Here is an 18,651-nt window from a genome sequence, read left to right as displayed (position 1 = left end):
GAATTTTCACCCAGTACAAACAGTCATTTAAAGGAGTGATATTTCTCAGGACCATACTATGGGAGGAAAGGGTTAAACTCCACCTCTCAGTGTGATGCAATCCTAATAATTACCAGCTTCCACGGTACATGCTATTTTTTTAAAAAAAATGTGCACATTATATGCAGATACATGTCTCGTTTGGCCCTTAGATAAAAAACATAGAAGAATGCCCAAGAGAACCTCGAAGTGACTTTAATGAGAACATCGAACAGGCAGTCAGAATCGGAAGCTAAGATCTCCCCACTGGCATGCAGAGGTTATAAAGACAGATTGCCTCCGATTTTAAAGGTCATTCTGTTTGTTTGAGGGGAATAAAATATTATTTTTCATTGGTGGATCATCACTTAGCCCTTTAAATGATGTCAGGCTTACAAACTCAGTTTACACTCCCACAATAAAGAGGTCAGAGCCGCTATAAATAACACTCTTTGACCTTTTGGGTGGTTTTGAACCAGGGGCCACAAAGAATAGAATAAATGGAATAACATCAATCCTTTCTTTTGTCAACAGGAAACAACAACACAAAAAATAGCAAAGTTATATTACAGTAGACAATGTAGTTTTGATGGTGTTTAGGATGGAGATGTGAAGATGATGGCTGGCCCTTGAAGCCTCTATCTTCCCTAGGATTGACAATGAATTTCACCTAAGTTGTGGGGCATTTGGAGCTTCTTGCTTGCATATTTTGAGACAAGCAAAACAAGTTTGTGAAGTGTGTGTGAGTGTTCTCTTATGCATACGCAGCGACAGCCCAATATATTTTGCTGCGTAAGGTGACAGAGCAGATAGTGTCCTCACTTCCTCAAAAAGAAACTGACCAGAATGAAAGCTGAATCATACTTCAGCACTGCTGATGGGACAGCAACCTTCACCTGATCTGAAGACTGCATGCAAACTTAGGGGGCAAAGGGCAGGCTACAAAGTTCTATCTTCCAACACCAGCAGTAGGATGGCAAGGAATGATTCAGTCTTACTTCTCTAGGGAGGGAGCTCCAAAGTCTAAGAGCAGCCACCAAGAAGGCCTCTCCTGTGTCCCCACTAAGTGTGCCTATGAGGGTGGTGGGACCAAGAGAAGGACTTCCCCCAAAGATCTAAAAACCCAGGCAGGTCCACATGAAGGTCTTTCAGAGAGTTTGTGCCCAAGTCATGTAGTGATCTTACTGTAAGTAACCTTGCATATAGGGGCAGGTAGTCTTCCAAGCTTTCCCAGCAAGCCTGGTGACCCTTTTCTCCTGTGCTAGGATTCTACCATTTTTGCTACACAAAGATCGCCACTTGGAGTGTAAGATCACTATTAGTACATTTGATTTTCATAAACCTATGCAATTTCAAAGATGAAAGATGAAGCTAGGGTAGAGACAAGCTCCAGCCCCATGGCAGATCCTTCACTGCTACCCCTCTTCACTCTGGCTCTCATTTATTATGAGCTTCTCATATTTATTGAGTTGATGATCCCCATTCCCACCCCCCAGGATCACCTCATTACTATGCCAGTTAAAAATGCTGTCATGGTCTTGGTCAGGAAGAAGGAATTTGGCTTGACAGATATAGCTTGTGTTATGCTTTTTATGTAGATGTGATTAAAGTCACTTTAGCATAGATAATTTGGGAATGAAAAGTGACAGGCTCCTACTAAGATCTCAATATGTCCATGCGTTTCTGGCAGAGAAGTCCATTGGATTTCATAGACTGTAAAAAATGACAATCATTTAGCTTCTTGTACACGAAGAGGATCTGTGTGACTGGTGAACAGAAGTGGATTGCACCACTCATGTGAAAATGATTGCTACAAAAATCAGCCACCAGTGCTTGCCCAGTAAGTGCTTCATAATAAAATGTGAAAGCATGCTGTAGGGACTTACACTGTCATGGGGACTTGCATTATCGAAGGGCCTCTGCACACATTGTCTCCAATCCAGAAAAGGTTTCAGTTCTATTAAAATTGGTGGCATAAATTAGTCACAACTGACTTGATCCTCCTACACAGTACTGTACAGGCTCTAGGTACCATCCCCACAGTTGAACTCCTGTTATTATAAACATATATTACTTTAACATTTTACATTAAATATGAGTCATTGCCAAACACAACTCATGATAAAAACAGCTATGATTTAACTAGAGTCCCTTTGACCCCAATATCAGTAATGCGTCTTCTTTCTTTCGTTTTACTTGTTGATTTTAAAAACTGTAACGGAAAGGGCACCCCATTCGCACCAGTCTTGTGATGTTAGCACAAGATGTAGGGCACTTGCTGGGTTTTAAAATATATATATACAGGCACTTTCGCTTTTCAGCTGTCTAGGCCTGAGTGGAAAAGAAAAATGGCATTTACCAACAAACTGGAAAGGTGGGACAAAAGGGGTGAATGAGCCTAACTTCTCCTGAAGTTTCTCATAAGATGGTAGTGGGAATCTGAGATTCTTTGGACATGATGAGTGCAGATATATTCTCTTAAAGAGAAAGAAAGAGGCCTTCTATTACAACAGGTTAGGTAACAAGTTAGGATTCAGACCATGATGTTTTAACTACCACCTGAGCTGTTAGATCAGTGGAAGTCCACCACTACACTGTGGTAGTAGCTTGTTTATATTCTTTCGGAGAACCTGTGAACTTTCATATGTCGTTGGACTGCAGCTCCCATCAGCCCCATCCAGCACTGCCGATGGTCAGGGAGGTGGAATCCAGAGGCATTTTGAAGGCCACAGATTCACCTGCAAGTAAGAGTCACTACATTACATGTTACCATTTGGAGACCCAGTGAGAGTTAGATGAAGGGCAAAGTCATCACTGGAAAGGAAATGAGAACCAAAGAAGTATGACATGGTGAAATATGATCATACGGTTGCTGCCGTTTGTGTACTTCTCCAATTATAAACTGGGAATCAATGGCAACTGGGGATCAATCACTTTACAAGTCTAGTTAGCATCCCCCAGATTGCTTGAAGAGAAGTAGTATAAGAGGATGGGGTGTCTAACACATTTGTCCTATGCTGTTTTACCAGTGTGAATATCCCATTCCCCACCACCACATACAAAAGCATCCCAGAAATGGGCATTGTCTCCTCAGTGTGCTTGTATGTCCTTCTTTCCCACCCTGCACAGCTAATAACAAAGCATTCTCCAACTTGACACACTCCAGATATTCTGGATTAAAACCGGACCGGATTCCCAGACCAGTTGGCTATCTGGGAGTGATGGAAGTTGCCATCCTGGAGCTAAGGATATCAGCTTGCGTAAGGCTATAATACAACTTGAGGGTGGCACTGCTGTTGCTGCTGTTAAATTTATAATCTGCCCTTCACCAGCATGTCCTAGGGTGGGTTACAACAATTTACAATTCAGAATTAAAAAAAAAAAGTTACATCCACAGTAAAGAAGCTAGATGCACCTCCATGGGGACAGAATTCCACAATGTAAGAGATGCCCTCTCCCAGGTCACCTCCCTAACGTCTGAGGGTGGTGGAACTACCGTGATGATATCAGTACCCATGCTGGTCTGTAGAGAAGATGGTGGCCTTTCAGATATTTGGGGTCTAAGTTGTTTAGGGCTTTGAACCCTAATGTGAGTGCCTTGAATAGAGCACAGAAATGAACTGGTATACAATGCAGCTGTTTTAGATTTATGAACTCTAAAGGCAAACCCATGTAATAATCTGGCTGTTGCATTTTGAACTAGTTGAAGTTTCTGAGTCCTCTTAAACAGCAGCCCCATGCAGGATGCATTGCAATAATCAACATTATACAGCAGTTCTCAACCTGTGGGTCCCCAGATGTTGTTGGACTACAACTCCCATCATTCTTGAGGTCTGGCCTTGCTAGCTAGGGGTGATGGGAGAGTTGAGAAAGCCTGGATTAGAAGAATGATGATGGAGGAAAGTTTCATTGCAGACTTCCCTAAGACTACTCTCCAATCTTCAAGGGGACCCAAACAAAAGTCAGGACATCTTGATAATGGGTCTCTCATATGCACATCACATCTAGCTTGACCTTGACCTTGGGATGCTTCTGCTGCTGAGGAAGAAACCTCCAAGTCCACATCAGGCTCCAGGCTGTATTCTGGTCCATCATGCTATAGTTTTTATCTCCATTTTGCACAGCTTACTATAAGTGTGATAACAAGCCTAGACATTTCTAATTTATTAGATCAGATGATCCAGCAGCCTTTGTGCCTTCTTAATGTAAATAAAATAAAAGGAAGAAAGAGGGTGGGATTCAGATCACTCCAAGTTCAAATGCCATTCCCCATTAACATTTCCATTTATATAGATAACTGATGCATCAATTGTACAATTGTTGCCATTCATGTCATTCTCCAGCTATGAACTTGGAATCAATCACAACTGGGAATCAATCAATCACATAACACTTCAATACCCAATTACAAGTAAATCCTCACTTTGGCACTGGTGTGGGGAAGAATGAATCATATTTAAGCACTACAGAGTCATGCATCACTCTTGTTCCCAAGCTGTTTGACATAAACCTGACAAGGAGGGCTTAAGGAGGTGTTGTGTTCCTCTTTGGAAAACAAGATAAGCTGACAGAAAGTAGAACATGGTGTGACCTTCTACTATTCATTTGTTCTGCCGATATCTGTTGTCACATAGTCTGCAGTGGATGAGATTTTGTACTTAACTCTTCAGCTGAATCACTTGAGACATAAGCAGGTCCTATCCCAGCCAAAGGCAGGGCTTTCTTGGTGGTTGCCCCTGATTTATAGAGCAGCATCTCACAGAATGTGTGGCAAAGCACATCCCTGGTGGTCCCATAAGGTAGTTGTAAAATCCGTATTGATTTATATATTAGTTTAGGAAATGAATATCCCACCATACATAATTTTTCACCCAAGAATGGGTTACAGAAATATACGGAAACAATAAATATTGTTATGAGTGCCAGGTGGGGTGTAGGCTGTATGCCGAGATCTTTCTAATTCCAGTTTAGCTTCTTGGTGAGAAATTGAGACATTAAGGAAACAAAGGGTGTGGCTCTGTCAGCATCGCCCTTGAGCCAGTGCCACCAACTGGACTCATCCACTCAGCCCCAACTGGGCTAGGCGAGCTGGGTAGCACTTCCAGAGACCACCTTCTGCACAGGAACAGGTCAAAGTGCTGTGGAATCACAGCTTAGAGTTGTGAGCACCGGATTCACTTCCACAAGAAGACAATTGTTGCACAGCAGAGTATAGCAGAGTCTTGCAGAGCATAAACGACTTGGAGAGCAGCTCTGTAGAATATCTTCTTTATTCTATCTACAACTATCATACAAATTGTATACAGAGCTAAATGGAGTCTAAGCATAAATGAATGCTGAACTGCACTGAGTGTCTGCAGCTGCTCCTAGCAGCAACCTTATCTATACACACGATCACTAACACTCAGTCTCTCTCTCTCCGACACACTGACTGACTGACTGACTCTTTGATGTGGTGCTGGAGTAGAATAAGTAGAGAGCAGAACACCGCCCCTCCTCTCTGGAGAATCAGCAGAGATCATCAGGAGATTCTTGGATATGGGAGGGGTGAAATCTCCTCAGGCTCTGTGCTAAATGAGAAGCTGTGGGCTCCTCTCCCTCAACTGGCTGGTAGTTAGAGAGCTGAAAGTTGAATTAGAAGCTGGAAGCAACAGGCTGGGAAGCCAGAGAGCCAAAGTGATGGTTGATTTCTGCTTGAATCAAAGGCTGGGGCTCAGTGGGAAGCAAGGCCATCTTGGGGTGTTAATGCTGTGAAATGCTCCATTGTAGTCTCAAGTTGTATATATGGGTAAATACACCATATATTATAATGACACCACAGTCTCCACTACACCTCATTCCAAACCCAACACAAACCCTGGGTAATCACTTGGAACCACAGGAATCTTGCACTGCTTGGAGGCGTGCAACAATATAATACAATACATAAAATTATGCACAAGAGGAGAAGATAAAAACAATACTCAAATCAATTAAAATTCATGAAGCCATCAAATGCTGTGGTTGGGGACTTAGTGGCGGCTGAGCCCAGATGAGCCAAGGATCTTGTCAGGAAATTGCCATCGGAAGAACAGGTGGCGGAAGGGCTCCAGGAGAATAGGAGAGACTCTGCAGCAGAAGAGGGAACCAGTAGGGGGGGAGCAGGAGCTCCAAGGGGAAGGGAATTGGAGGAGAGGCTCTGGGACACTTCCAGTGAGAACAGTGAAGAGGTATCAAGGCCCCCTTTAGGAACCCCCACCCCTCGCCGGAAACTGTCACGCAGGGAATCCAGGAGACGTGTTTCCGTTAAGCAGCTTTTATGCTGGAAGCGTTTCCGCAGGTGCCCACTGTCGGATTCTACCAGCGACTGACGGAGCCATGTCAAAGGGCTCCGCTCAAGGCAGAGTTTTGCTACGCTGAGCAAACTCGGAGGGACCAACCCTTTTACGCACAAGTAGCTCATTGTCCCATCACAGATCTGTTGCATCCTAACCTACTTCTTATGTCAGATCTTGACATAGGGTTATTGTGAGAGACCTTGGGCCAAGCGTTAACTCTTAGCCCAGCCTACTTCACAGGGCTGTTTGAAGGATAAACTAAGGCGACACCATGTATGGCACCCTGGTATTCTTAGAGGAAAGCAAAGATCTTGAATAATAATGGCTCATGTTTATCACAAGGCTCAAAGTACAAACTAACCTTTGTTAATCCTATCCTGTAAATGACTCCCTTGGCATGTCCATCTTGCTAACAACCAGCAAGTGCAAAGGCTGCTTCAGTACATAAAGCATTGTCCCCCAACTAAATTCTAAATTCTAACATTGTATGCAACTCAATGTCTTTATGTTTAGAAAACCATGTTGAATTATTTATTTAAAATGTCATTTTAAAGGTAAAATAAAAAATTAACCTCTCTTACATATTATCTTACATGCTTAATCCCTTTCATAGCCTTTAACAATTATCCTCTTATGAGAGATGGTTGAAAATATCATAAAGTCTCTGTTGATTTAATATGTTTTCTTAATGACTTAACAGTGCATAACTCAAAAGAGTATTAACAACTCCTAATGCACATTCATACAAGACTCTTCCTGTACTGCCTTGGAAATCTGCACAAACATGAATTATGTACCAGCCTGTCAAAAAACTAATAAATATTGCCCATCATTTTTATATTTCCCTTCATCTCGATTTCATCAGACTAATCCTGTCATTCATTTTGTCAGAAATCTAGTTAAGATTGCCCTGCATTGTGCTAAAATACTTTCAAATGAACCTTTGCTCATTTTGGCTCATACATAGATGAATGAAATCTATCATACACATCGTAACTGTCCAGGTGTTGCAGCAGCTGCATTTGTCACCTAGGACTCATTCTCTAGGAAAGAAGCCAAACTTTGCAAAACAGAAATAGACGCCAGTGTATAATTACAAAATACTTTTTTGGGATCAACCTCTGATGTGTTCAGTCAATGCCATTTCTGCACAAATTCTTTTTGGTGTCAGCAAAATCTCCATAAATTCTATTTGCACTTTTTTGGGGGAGGGGGGGTCAAGTTTTGTTTGCCACAAGGATACTGTGAACCATTGGGAAGGAATTCAGAGATTCAGTTGTAACTTGTTTCCGTGTAACTAAGATTAGGGCTTTAACCACTCTCCATCGGGACTCAGACTTGCAACACTCTCACATACTATGGATGGCAGGTAAGGATTCAGTCTGTGAACCACCATGCGGCTCTGGCTATAAGGAGGAACTACAGAGAGATATCAGACACATCCACCAAAGAAATCTCCTCACTCTGGTAGACTATAATAGTATCTGGGTAGGGATTCACCCTGAAAAGGCTCAAAACTTTGTATCAGATCCAATATGACATTACAAAGCATTAGAGGACATTAGAGAAACACCATCCATTCCTGCTTCTGCCTTCTCCTGACGCAGGACAACTTCCTTAGATCTGAAGAAGATGTAGCTTGCAGTGCAAGGAGCAGACAAAGCTTGAGGAAAGCTGGAAGAAGGGTTGTGCTTCGCTCAGTTCTGCTCACAAGCATTCAAGGAGAAATGCCTGGCTTTGCAAATACCAATTCTCAAACGTTCAAGACAACCCACTTTCAAGGCCAGACTTGCTCACTGATTTAGATAGCTAGAGTACATATCCATTGTGATGTACCAAAACGTAATTTGGTCACCAAAGAGAAAGCAATGAGAGAGAGAGAGAGAGAGCGCATGGTGGGTGTGGCCTCTAAGAGCTGAGTTGGTAGATAAGAGGTTAATTGCCAGCAGGACCAATGGAAGGGGCGCAGAGCCCTTGTTTCTCATTTGCAGAGGAACAGTAGAGGAAAAGATGGAAGTGGCATATTTGTTAGAGGTGGAATGAGAATAGGTGGAAGCAGGGAAGCAGAAATCATGGTGAATGTCTGCAGAAGCTACTATTGTCTCGGATCAATCCCAGGGCCACAGGTGGCACAAGAAAAAATGACAGGAGTTGCCCATAAAGCCGGGGGGACTTACAGCAGCACAAAGAGCTGAAAACCTGGTGAAGTTCAAATCTGGTCTATTTTGACCCACATCACTGCATCACTCCTAGGCTTTTAAAGGTTTGCCATATGTTACCTTTTGGAATGAGGATTGAGTAGGATGCAGGCTTGGATTCAGATCTTCAGTTTGTTGGGATATCACACCAACACCTCACCCACTCAGATGTCTGCTAATGCTAGACATGGTTCCAGACTATAAAGGTGTTTTCCGGTCAGCTCTGACTGATCATTCCATAAATGCAGCAATCTGAAACACTTCCATTACAGGAGAGCCCTCTTCAGGCATTTAGTTCATGTGTAAAAGCAGCATGCAAGTAGGGAGAGTGGAGAAAACCAGGCCAATCTGAACCCCATCACCATCCATATTGTCCGCCATGAACAAGAGGGTAAAATTATGAAACAGGAAGCCTCTTCTACTCATGAAGGCTGCTTTTTGTTGTTGTTGTTTAGTCGTTTAGTCGTGTCCGACTCTTCATGACCCCATGGACCAGAGCACACCAGGCACTCCTGTCTTCCACTGCCTCCCACAGCTTGGTCAAACTCATGTTAGTAGCTTCGAGAACACTATACAACCATCTCGTCCTCTGTCATCCCCTTCTCCTTGTGCCCTCCATCTTTCCCAACATCAGGGTCTTTTCCAGGGAGTCTTCTCTTCTCATGAGGTGGCCAAAGTATTGGAGTCCTTCCAGTGAGCACTCAGGGCTGATTTCCTTCAGAATGGATAGGTTTGATCTTCTTGCAGTCCATGGGACTCTCAAGAGTCTCCTCTAGCACCATACTTTAAAAGCATCAATTCTTCGGCGATCAGCCTTCTTTATGGTCCAGCTCTCACTTCCATACATCACTACTGGGAAAACCATAACTTTAACTATACGAACCTTTGTTGGCAAGGTGATGTCTCTACTTTTTAAGATGCTGTCTAGGTTTGTCATTGCTTTTCTCCCATGAAGCAGGCATCTTTTAATTTTGTGGCTGCTTACAGGGTTCTAAATTGTGCAGGGAATTTCCATGAGCAGACCCTCTGCTTCAGAAATCTGACCTCCAATACTCTGAGGTAGTTAGGGAGAGTAATGGAGGCATGAAGCTTAGTGCACTCCCACTTCAAGTTGGTTTTACATGTAAATGAAATGCTGAAATGATGTCTTAGTGGGAAGTTGAGACTGTCATTGTTTTGACCATTCCCAGTCTCCTGTATGCTCTCACAGATTCTTATACTCCACCAAGGTGATTTATTTTTCTGTTGACTTCAAGCTTTGTTCCATTTTGCAAACTCCTGGGTGTGGGCCCCAGAAGAGGCTGCATCCTGGGCTAAATATCTGGCCTCCCTTGACTTGGATTATGTGAACATCTGATTTTCTGCTGTCAATACGAAACTCCAATCTTTGCTAACGCACATAAGCATGCTGAACAAGCAGCAAGTTTGAGAATATTTTTGGAAGCTCTACCACATCTGGATGAAAAGGATGCTGAAGCTGGTGTACAGTTCACACAGTTCTGAATGATAACCTGCATTTGATCCATAAAAAACTTGATGTGCATTCTACTGCCAATAATAATAATAATAATAATAATAATAATAATAATAATAATAATTTATTATTTATACCCCGCCCATCTGGCTGGGCCTCCCCAGCCACTCTGGGCGGCTTCCATAAAACCCAAAAATACAGTAAAATATCACACGTTAAAAACTTCCCTGAACAGGGCTGCCTTAAGATGTCTTCTGAATGTCAGCCAGTTGTTTATCTCTTTGACATCTGCTGGAAGGGCGTTCCACAGGGCGGGCGCCACTACCGAGAAGGCCCTCTGCCTGGTTCCCTGTAGCTTTGCTTCTCGCAATGAGGGAACCGCCAGAAGGCCCTCGGCGCTGGACCTCAGCGTCCGGGCAGAATGATGGGGGTGGAGACGCTCCTTCAGGTATACTGGACCGAGGCCGTTTAGGGCTTTAAAGGTCAGCACCAACACTTTGAATTGTGCTCGGAAACATACTGGGAGCCAATGTAGGTCTTTCAAGACCGGTGTTATATGGTCTCGGCAGCCGCTCCCAGTCATCAGTCTAGCTGCCGCATTCTGGATTAGTTGTAGTTTCTGAGTCACCTTCAAAGGTAGCCCCACGTAGAGTGCATTGCAGTAGTCCAAGCGGGAGATAACCAGAGCATGCACCACTCTGGCAAGACAGTCTGCAGGCAGATAGGGTCTCAGCCTACGTACCAGATGGAGCTGGTAAACAGCTGCCCTGGACACAGATTTGACCTGTGCCTTCATGGACAGCTGTGAGTCCAAAATGACTCCAAGGCTGCGCACCTGGTCCTTCAGGGGCACAGTTACCCCATTCAGGACCAGGGAATCCTCCACACCTGCCCTCCTCCTGTCCCCCAGAAACAGTACTTCTGTCTTGTCAGGATTCAACCTCAATCTGTTAGCCGCCATCCATCCTCCAACCGCCTCCAGACACTCACACAGGACCTTCACTGCCCTCACTTGTTCTGATTTAAAAGAGAGGTAGAGCTGGGTATCATCCGCATACTGATGAACACCCTGCCCAAACCTCCTGATGATCTCTCCCAGCGGCTGCATGTAAATGTTGAAAAGCATGGGGGAGAGGACAGAACCCTGAGGCACCCCACAAGTGAGAGCCCAGGGGTCTGAACACTCACCCCCCACCACCACTTTCTGAACACGGCCCAGGAGGAAGGAGCGGAACCACTGTAGGACAGTACCCCCAGCTCCCAGCCCCTCAAGACGGTCCAGAAGGATGTTATGGTCGATGGTATAAAACGCCGCTGAGAGATCCAGCAGAACTAGGAAACAGCTCTCACCTTTGTCCCTAGCCCGCCGGAGATCATCAACCAGTGCGACCAAGGCAGTTTCAGTCCCATGATGAGGCCTGAATCCCGACTGGAAGGGATCCAAATGGTCCGCTTCTTCCAGGCGTGCCTGGAGTTGTTCGGCAACTGCTCACTCAATCACCTTGCCCAAGAATGGAAGATTTGAGACTGGGCGATAGTTGGCCATTGTGGCCGCATCTAAAGATGGTTTTTTAAGAAGCGGTTTAATAACCGCCTCTTTCGGCGGGTCTGGGAAGGCTCCCCACGAAGCCCATCGCTCAGTCCTTCCCGGCTAGCTTTTATAAGCCAGGATGGGCAAGGATCCAGGAGACAGGTGGTTGGCTTCACTCGTCCAAGCAGCCTGTCCACATCCTCGGAGGTAACAGATTAGAATTGATCCCACTCAACTTGACTAGACAGAACTCTAGCACTCTCCCGCCCCGGCCCTGCTCCCACGGTGGAGTCTACTTCTTCCCAAATCTGAGCGATTTTATCTGCAAAAAACTTTGCAAAATCATTGCAGGAGAACATGTGGCCCGTACTGGGCCCCGATGTTGCAGGTGGTTCCGCTAAATTGTGAACCACCTGAAAAAGTCTCCTGCTGCTGTTTTCTGCAGATGCAATAGAGGCGGTGAAGAAATTTTTCTTCGCCGCCGCTATCGCCACTTGGTAGGCTCTCTAGCCGTCTCAACGATTGTTTCATTGCCCTCAGATCCGTGGAAAACCACGGGGCTCTCCGGGCTCCATGCAATCGGAGAGGGCGCTTCGGAGCCAAACAGTCAATAGCCCTTGTTAACTCCACATTCAAGCGGGCCACCAGGGAATCAGCTGAAAGGCCATCAACATGGGATAAAGCATCCCCTACCACTCTCTGGAAACCATTTGGATTTATTAAGTGGCGGGGGCGGACCATCCGAATTGATCCCACCTCCCTGCAGAGCGGATGTGTCGCAGAGAAGTCCAGTTGCACCAGGAAGTGATCTGACCATGGCACTTCTTTCGTTTCGCTTTTACTTAGTGTCAGATCACCAACATCCATAGAGGTAAACACCAGGTCCAAGGCATGTCCGCGGCTATGGGTTGGGCCAGACTTATTCAGGGACAGCCCCATGGAGGCCATGCTTTCCATGAAGTCCCGAGCTGCCCCTTGTAAGGTCGTGTCGGCATGGATGTTAAAATCCCCTAGGACGACCAAGCTAGGTGTCTCCAGGAGAACATCCGCCACGACCTGAAGCAGCTCGGGCAGGGAATCCTTGGTGCAGCGGGGAGGTCGGTACACCAAAAGGAATCCTGTACTGCCCCTATTGCCCAACTTCCAGAACATGCACTCGGAAAACTGGGTCTTCCCAATAGGACGCCTGGTGCAAACTAATGACTTTCTAAAAATCACTGCAACCCCCCCTCCCCGCCCACATGACCTGGGTTGCTGTGCGTAAGAGAAACCTGGTGGACAAGCAGCGGCAAGGACAGGCCCATCTGCTTCATCCAACCAAGTCTCTGTTACACATGCCAGGTCAAGTCCTCCATCCATGATCAAGTCATGGATGGCAGTGGTCTTATGAATCATTGACCTGGCATTGCACAGCAGCACCTTCAGGTCATGTGGGTATCCCTTGCTGATTCTAGTATCGCCTAGCGATTTGCTTGCACTCGGAATAGGGAATATAAACCCCAATCCAATTCAGAGTCTGATCCAGTGCTTTGGAGTGGCACTAGTCTGACCCAGTACAATTTGGGGATGACCTGAACTGGATCTGGACCCTGAATTGATTTGGGGCCTTGCACTGTTCTTAATTAAGGTTTAAAAAGCTATCGATAGGTATGCTGATCCCAGAAGTAAAGACATTTTGGCTAATATCCATCAATAACATCATCCATTAATTTGCCTAATTCCCTTTTAAAGCCATCTAATTTGTTAGCCAGCACTGCATTTTGTAGCAATAAATTCCCTGGTGGCAGCTAGACTGGTGATGTGGCTGCTAGACTGGTGACTGGGAGCAGCCGCTGAGACCATATAACACTGGTCCTTAAAGACCTACATTGGCTCCCAGTACATTTCAGAACACAATTCAAAGTGCTGACCTTTAAAGTCCTAAATGGGCTCAGCCCCGTATACCTGAAGGAGCATCTCCAACCTCATAGTTCAGCCTGGACACTGAGGTCCAGCTCCGAGGGCCTTCAGGCGGTTTCCTCACTGCAAGAAATGAAGTTTCAAGCAACCAGGCAGAGGGCCTTCTCGGTAGTGGTGCCCACCCTGTGATGCCATCAGATGCTAAGGTGATGAGTAATTATATAACATTTAGGAAACATCAGAAGGCAGCCCTGTGTAGGGAAGCTTTTCAAGGTTTGATGCTTTACTGTGTTTTTATATAATCTGGAAGCTGCCCAGTGTGGCTGGGGCAACCCAGCCAGATGGATGGGGTACAAATAAATTATTATTATTATTTATGATTATTAAATGAAGTAGTGTTTGAGGAAGTATTTCCACTGGAAATTCAGAATTTCTGCACATCCCAATTGAAATATGCACAGAAATAAAAGTGCAAGTCTCAAACAACACTACCTATTGCCTTTGCTTCCAGCCTTACCTATGATGCAGTTAGCATCTTAAATTCTCTGATAACCAGGAACTATATACAGTGGTACCTTGGGTTAAGAACTTAATTCGTTCTGGAGGTCCATTCTTAACCTGAAACTTTCTTAACCTGAGGTACCACTTTAGCTAATGGAGCCTCCTGCTGCTGCCGCGCCACCAGAGCACGATTTCTGTTCTCATCCTGCAGCAATATTCTTAACCTGAGGTAGTATTTCTGGGTTAGCAGAATCTGTAACCTGAAGCGTCTGTAACCTGAAGTGTCTGCAACCTGAAGTACCACGGTACTGATACCATTTTCCCACAAATATTATATCAGAAAGCCAGAGGATAAAAATAAATAAATCAGGGATTTTCTTTGCAAAACATATAGAACACCACAGAACAGAGTGGAGGTTTACATTATTCTTATTAAATTAGCATGTCACGCATGTTGCTTCTCATATGGCTTTAGTGATCAAATAAATCCTGTTGTGCCCAAATGCTCAAAGTATTACACTGGAGAAAAGCATGTAAAGTCAGTCAAGCAAATAATCTTGCATCTTTAATTAGATGTTTTGATTTTTCAACCCCCAAGGCCTTTGAGAAGTTACAGAATTTCGTGGTTTGGAGCTTCAATAGGAAAAGCACTTGGAATGAAGCAAAACTATCATATATTCCTCAGCCACAGTTCTGTGAACCTTTAAATATTTAATACAGATTGGTATTAAATCTTTAAAGAAATTTAATATGTAGGAAGCTGTCTCATATCAAGTGTGATTGCTGGTCCATAAAGTTCAGTGTTGTCTGCGGTGACTGACAACAACTGTCCAGGATTCAAAAACGAATTAGAGATGAGCGTGCAGTATCTCCAAATCTAGGAGAGTTATGTACAGCTATTAACCAAATGAAAACAACAAAGCCAGAGGACCTGATGGGATACCTGCCGAAGTCTTCAAAGTGGGTGGAATTGAACTTGCACAACTTCACAAGCTCATCGAAAAAAATCTGAGAGGAGATTCCAGCAGACTTCAGGGATGCCATAATGATCTCTTTTTTAAAAGTGCTAGAATGGATTGCGGAAACAATCGAGGCATCTCTTTATTAGCTGCAGCTGGCAAAATTCTTGCAAGGATCTTAGCAAATCATCTCCTAACAATATCTGAAGCTACCCTTCCTGAATCTAGGGGAACAGTGGACATGATTTTCACCGCTCGACAGCTTGAAGAAAAATGTGGAGAGCAAAACCAACCTCTGTATATGGTGTTTATTGACCTGACTAAGGCCTTCAGCACTGTGAATCACAATGCCCTGTGGACTGTCCTCCTGAAAACTGGCTGCCCAGATAAATTTATGAACATCTTTCGGCTCCTCCATGATAATATGACAGCAACAATCACAGCTAGCAATGGCTCTCAACGTGAACCATTCACACTGGGATCAGGTGTTAAACAGGGTTGTGTTATTGCCCCAACTCTATTTATTATTTTCATTGCCATGATCCTACACATTGTCGAAGAGAAACTCCCCACCTGAGTAGAAATCATATATCAAACAGATGGAAAGGTGTTTAATCCGAGTAGACTGAAATCAAAGAGTAAGGTTACCATAACTTCCTTCATAGAGCTTCAGTATGCTGATGACAACGTAGTGTTTGCATACTCAGAGAATGACCTCCAAACCATTGCCAAAGAAGAAGAGAGATGGACTAACAGTCTTACTCAGTATAAAATGGCTTCCTGTGTTCCTATGCCAGAAACCAAACCTGGGACCATTTGCATGCAAAAACATGTAATCTCCAACTGAACTATAGAGCTTTACTACAGAGGGATAGCTCTGTTAGTCTCTTATAATCAAACCACAATAAAAGAGAGGCATTTCTTAAAGATTAACAGATGTATGGTGACATGAACTTTCATGAGCCTGATTCAACTTTGTAGGGTGTCATATGCTGTGGTGGTTAGAGTGTTAGACTAGGATCTGAGATACCAGTTCAAATCCCCACTCATCCATGAAGCCCACTGGGCTAGTCACTGCTTCTCAGTCTAATCTGTGTCACAGGGTTGTTGTGGGGATTGAATGAGGAGCAAGAGAATCATGTACACCACCTTGTTTTTATTAGAAATTTCAGCTCCGGTCGTCCGAGCTGATATGGCTCATCTTCCTTTGAGCCCAGCAGAGCATTAAAACAACAAAGTCCACAATGGAAGGATGAGATAGTATGGGCTACGCGCCATGCTTTATTACTAAGCTATGCAGAGAGCAAAGAAAAATACATCCTTCTCTCTATGAGAGCAGAGAGCAACCTGGACAAAGAAATGAAAGAACAAAGGAAACAGGAAACCAGTAACGTCACATCCCGTCTCCCCTTCCCGTGAGAATCCAACAGTATCTGGACTCTGTGGAATGTAAACAGTCCTGTGTCTGCAAGCAGCTGCTCAGTGAGGAAACAGAAACTAACAGTTTTGAGATACAATTCCCATCATCCCCAACCAATCTGGTCAATGGTGAAGGATGTTGGGAGTTGTACCCCAAGACATCTGGGGGGGGGGGTAACAGATTGGAGAAGGCAGATCTAGAGGATCCTGCTTGGGAAAAATATCCTAGGATTTTTGCAGAAAGGGAAAATTTAGATGAGGCAAAGCGAAATTCTCAGGAAGGTTGCAAATCCGTACAGAGGGGAGACGATTGGTTTATAAAAAGGTGGAACTAATTTGGATACAAGGAATGAAACAATGGTCCTTCATTGTTTTACATTTATTCAGTGAATGTAACAGATGAGGAAACTGTATTACAAGTTTTGCTGTAATGTTTAGTGATTGCCATGCTTTGTCGGCTATGAGTCACAGTAATTAATTCAGACAATAAACTTAACCTCGATCTGCTTCAAAAATGTCTGAAGGCAGTTCATGAGTTCTTCTTATAGCTTAGTTATTCAGATTTATCCACTGCAATTTCCCATATTGTATTTTCATATGGTACTCTCTGGATGGAGCACAAAGAGTTCAAGGTAAACAGTAATTGAGTTTCAAGCACATTTAGAAAAGCTGTGGTGATGCAATACAGACAGCTACACAACTTAGATGGAGATATCCAGAATCAATTGCATGGCTAACTGGACATTAATTAAAATTAATAGTGGCATAGTGCACTACAGCAATGGAATCCAGAATTTCTAGGCCCCATATGAAAGGAAGCAAACAAAGTGACTTCAAGTCAGATGTTGTTGGAGCTAGGGCTCATGGGAATAGCATTCCAACATCTGAGGACATCGTGTTGGCTATCCCTGCTCTGTACATTTAAAGCCAATTGCTATAAAAAAAACCCAGCATGGTCAGATCTGACTGCAAAAGAGGAAACTTCCTAGAAATAGGGCTGCCATGTTTTGAAAAGCAAAAAAGAGGACATGTTTGCTGACTTCTACTTTAATGACTCTACCCATGAAAAAGAGGACATGTCCTGGGAAAAGAGGACATATGGCAACTTACAGAGTTAAAAGGTCAAAGCGTTCCAAAAGGCTTAGGAATTGTTTGAAAACTCAATATTGGCTTAACTGGAATGTATACTGCAGATCATAGAATCACAGAATTGTAGAGTTGGATGGGGCCACAAGGGTAATCTAATCCACACCCCCCCCCCCGCAATGCAGAAATCTTTTGCCCGACATTGGGCTCAAATTCACGACACTGCAGTTAAGAGTCTCATGCTTTACTGACTGAGTTCAGGAAAGTGCCATCAGGACCAAGAAGATTATAGTGAGGTAAATGAGCAGGCTGATTGCCGAAGAATTGATGCTTTTGAATGATGGTGCTGGAGGAGACTCTTGAGAGTCCTATGGACTGCAAGAAGAACAAACCTATCCATTCTTAAGGAAATCATCCCTGAGTGCTCACTGGAAGGACAGATCCTGAAGCTGAGGCTCCAATACTTTGGCCACCTCATGAGAAGAGAAGACTCCCTGGAAAAGACCCTGATGTTGGGAAAGGTGGAGGGCACAAGGAGAAGGGGACGACAGAGGATGAGATGGTTGGATAGTGTTCTCGAAGCTACCAGCATGAGTTTGATCAAACTGTGGGAGGCAGTGGAAGACAGAAGTGCCTGGCGTGCTCTGGTCCATGGGGTCACGAAGAGTCGGACACGACTAAATGACTAAACAACAACAAATGAGCAGAATCAAATAAGCTATTTGAAGCAAGAAGGCTTCCCTCAAAAAATGGAAGTCTTGTCCAAATAAGGAGAACAAAGAGGAACCAACTTTGGCAAAAAGAAGTGCAAGCAGATAGTAAGGGATGCTTTAAAAGTATTTGAAGAGAACGTATGCTTAAAAAAACAACAACCAGAAAGAGCAACAACAACAAAATCCTTCAATACATTAGTAGCAGGAGACGATCAAGGGAGGTGGTTGGACCCTTGGATGACAAAGCAGTCAAAGGTGTTAAAAGGAGGATACTGAAATTGCAGAGAAGCTGAATAAATTATTTGCCCCTGTCTTCACAGTGGAAGAAACAGAGCAGATCCCTGTGCCTGAAGTAACTTTTTGCAGGAAGGGAGTTGGAGGAATTGAGGCAAATGGCAGTGTTGAAAGACAAAGTTATAGCTCCGACAGACAAAATAAAAAGTGGCAAATTGCCAAGTCTATGTGGCATACACCCAAGAGTTCTCAAAGAACTCAGATGTTGAAATGTTGATTTTCTAACAAAAATATGTAACCTG

The sequence above is a fragment of the Podarcis melisellensis genome, assembly GCF_964234715.1.
Source record: "Podarcis melisellensis genome assembly, chromosome: 7".
In the NCBI taxonomy this organism is placed as follows: domain Eukaryota; kingdom Metazoa; phylum Chordata; class Lepidosauria; order Squamata; family Lacertidae; genus Podarcis; species Podarcis melisellensis.
Note: the sequence above shows the minus strand (reverse complement) of the source record.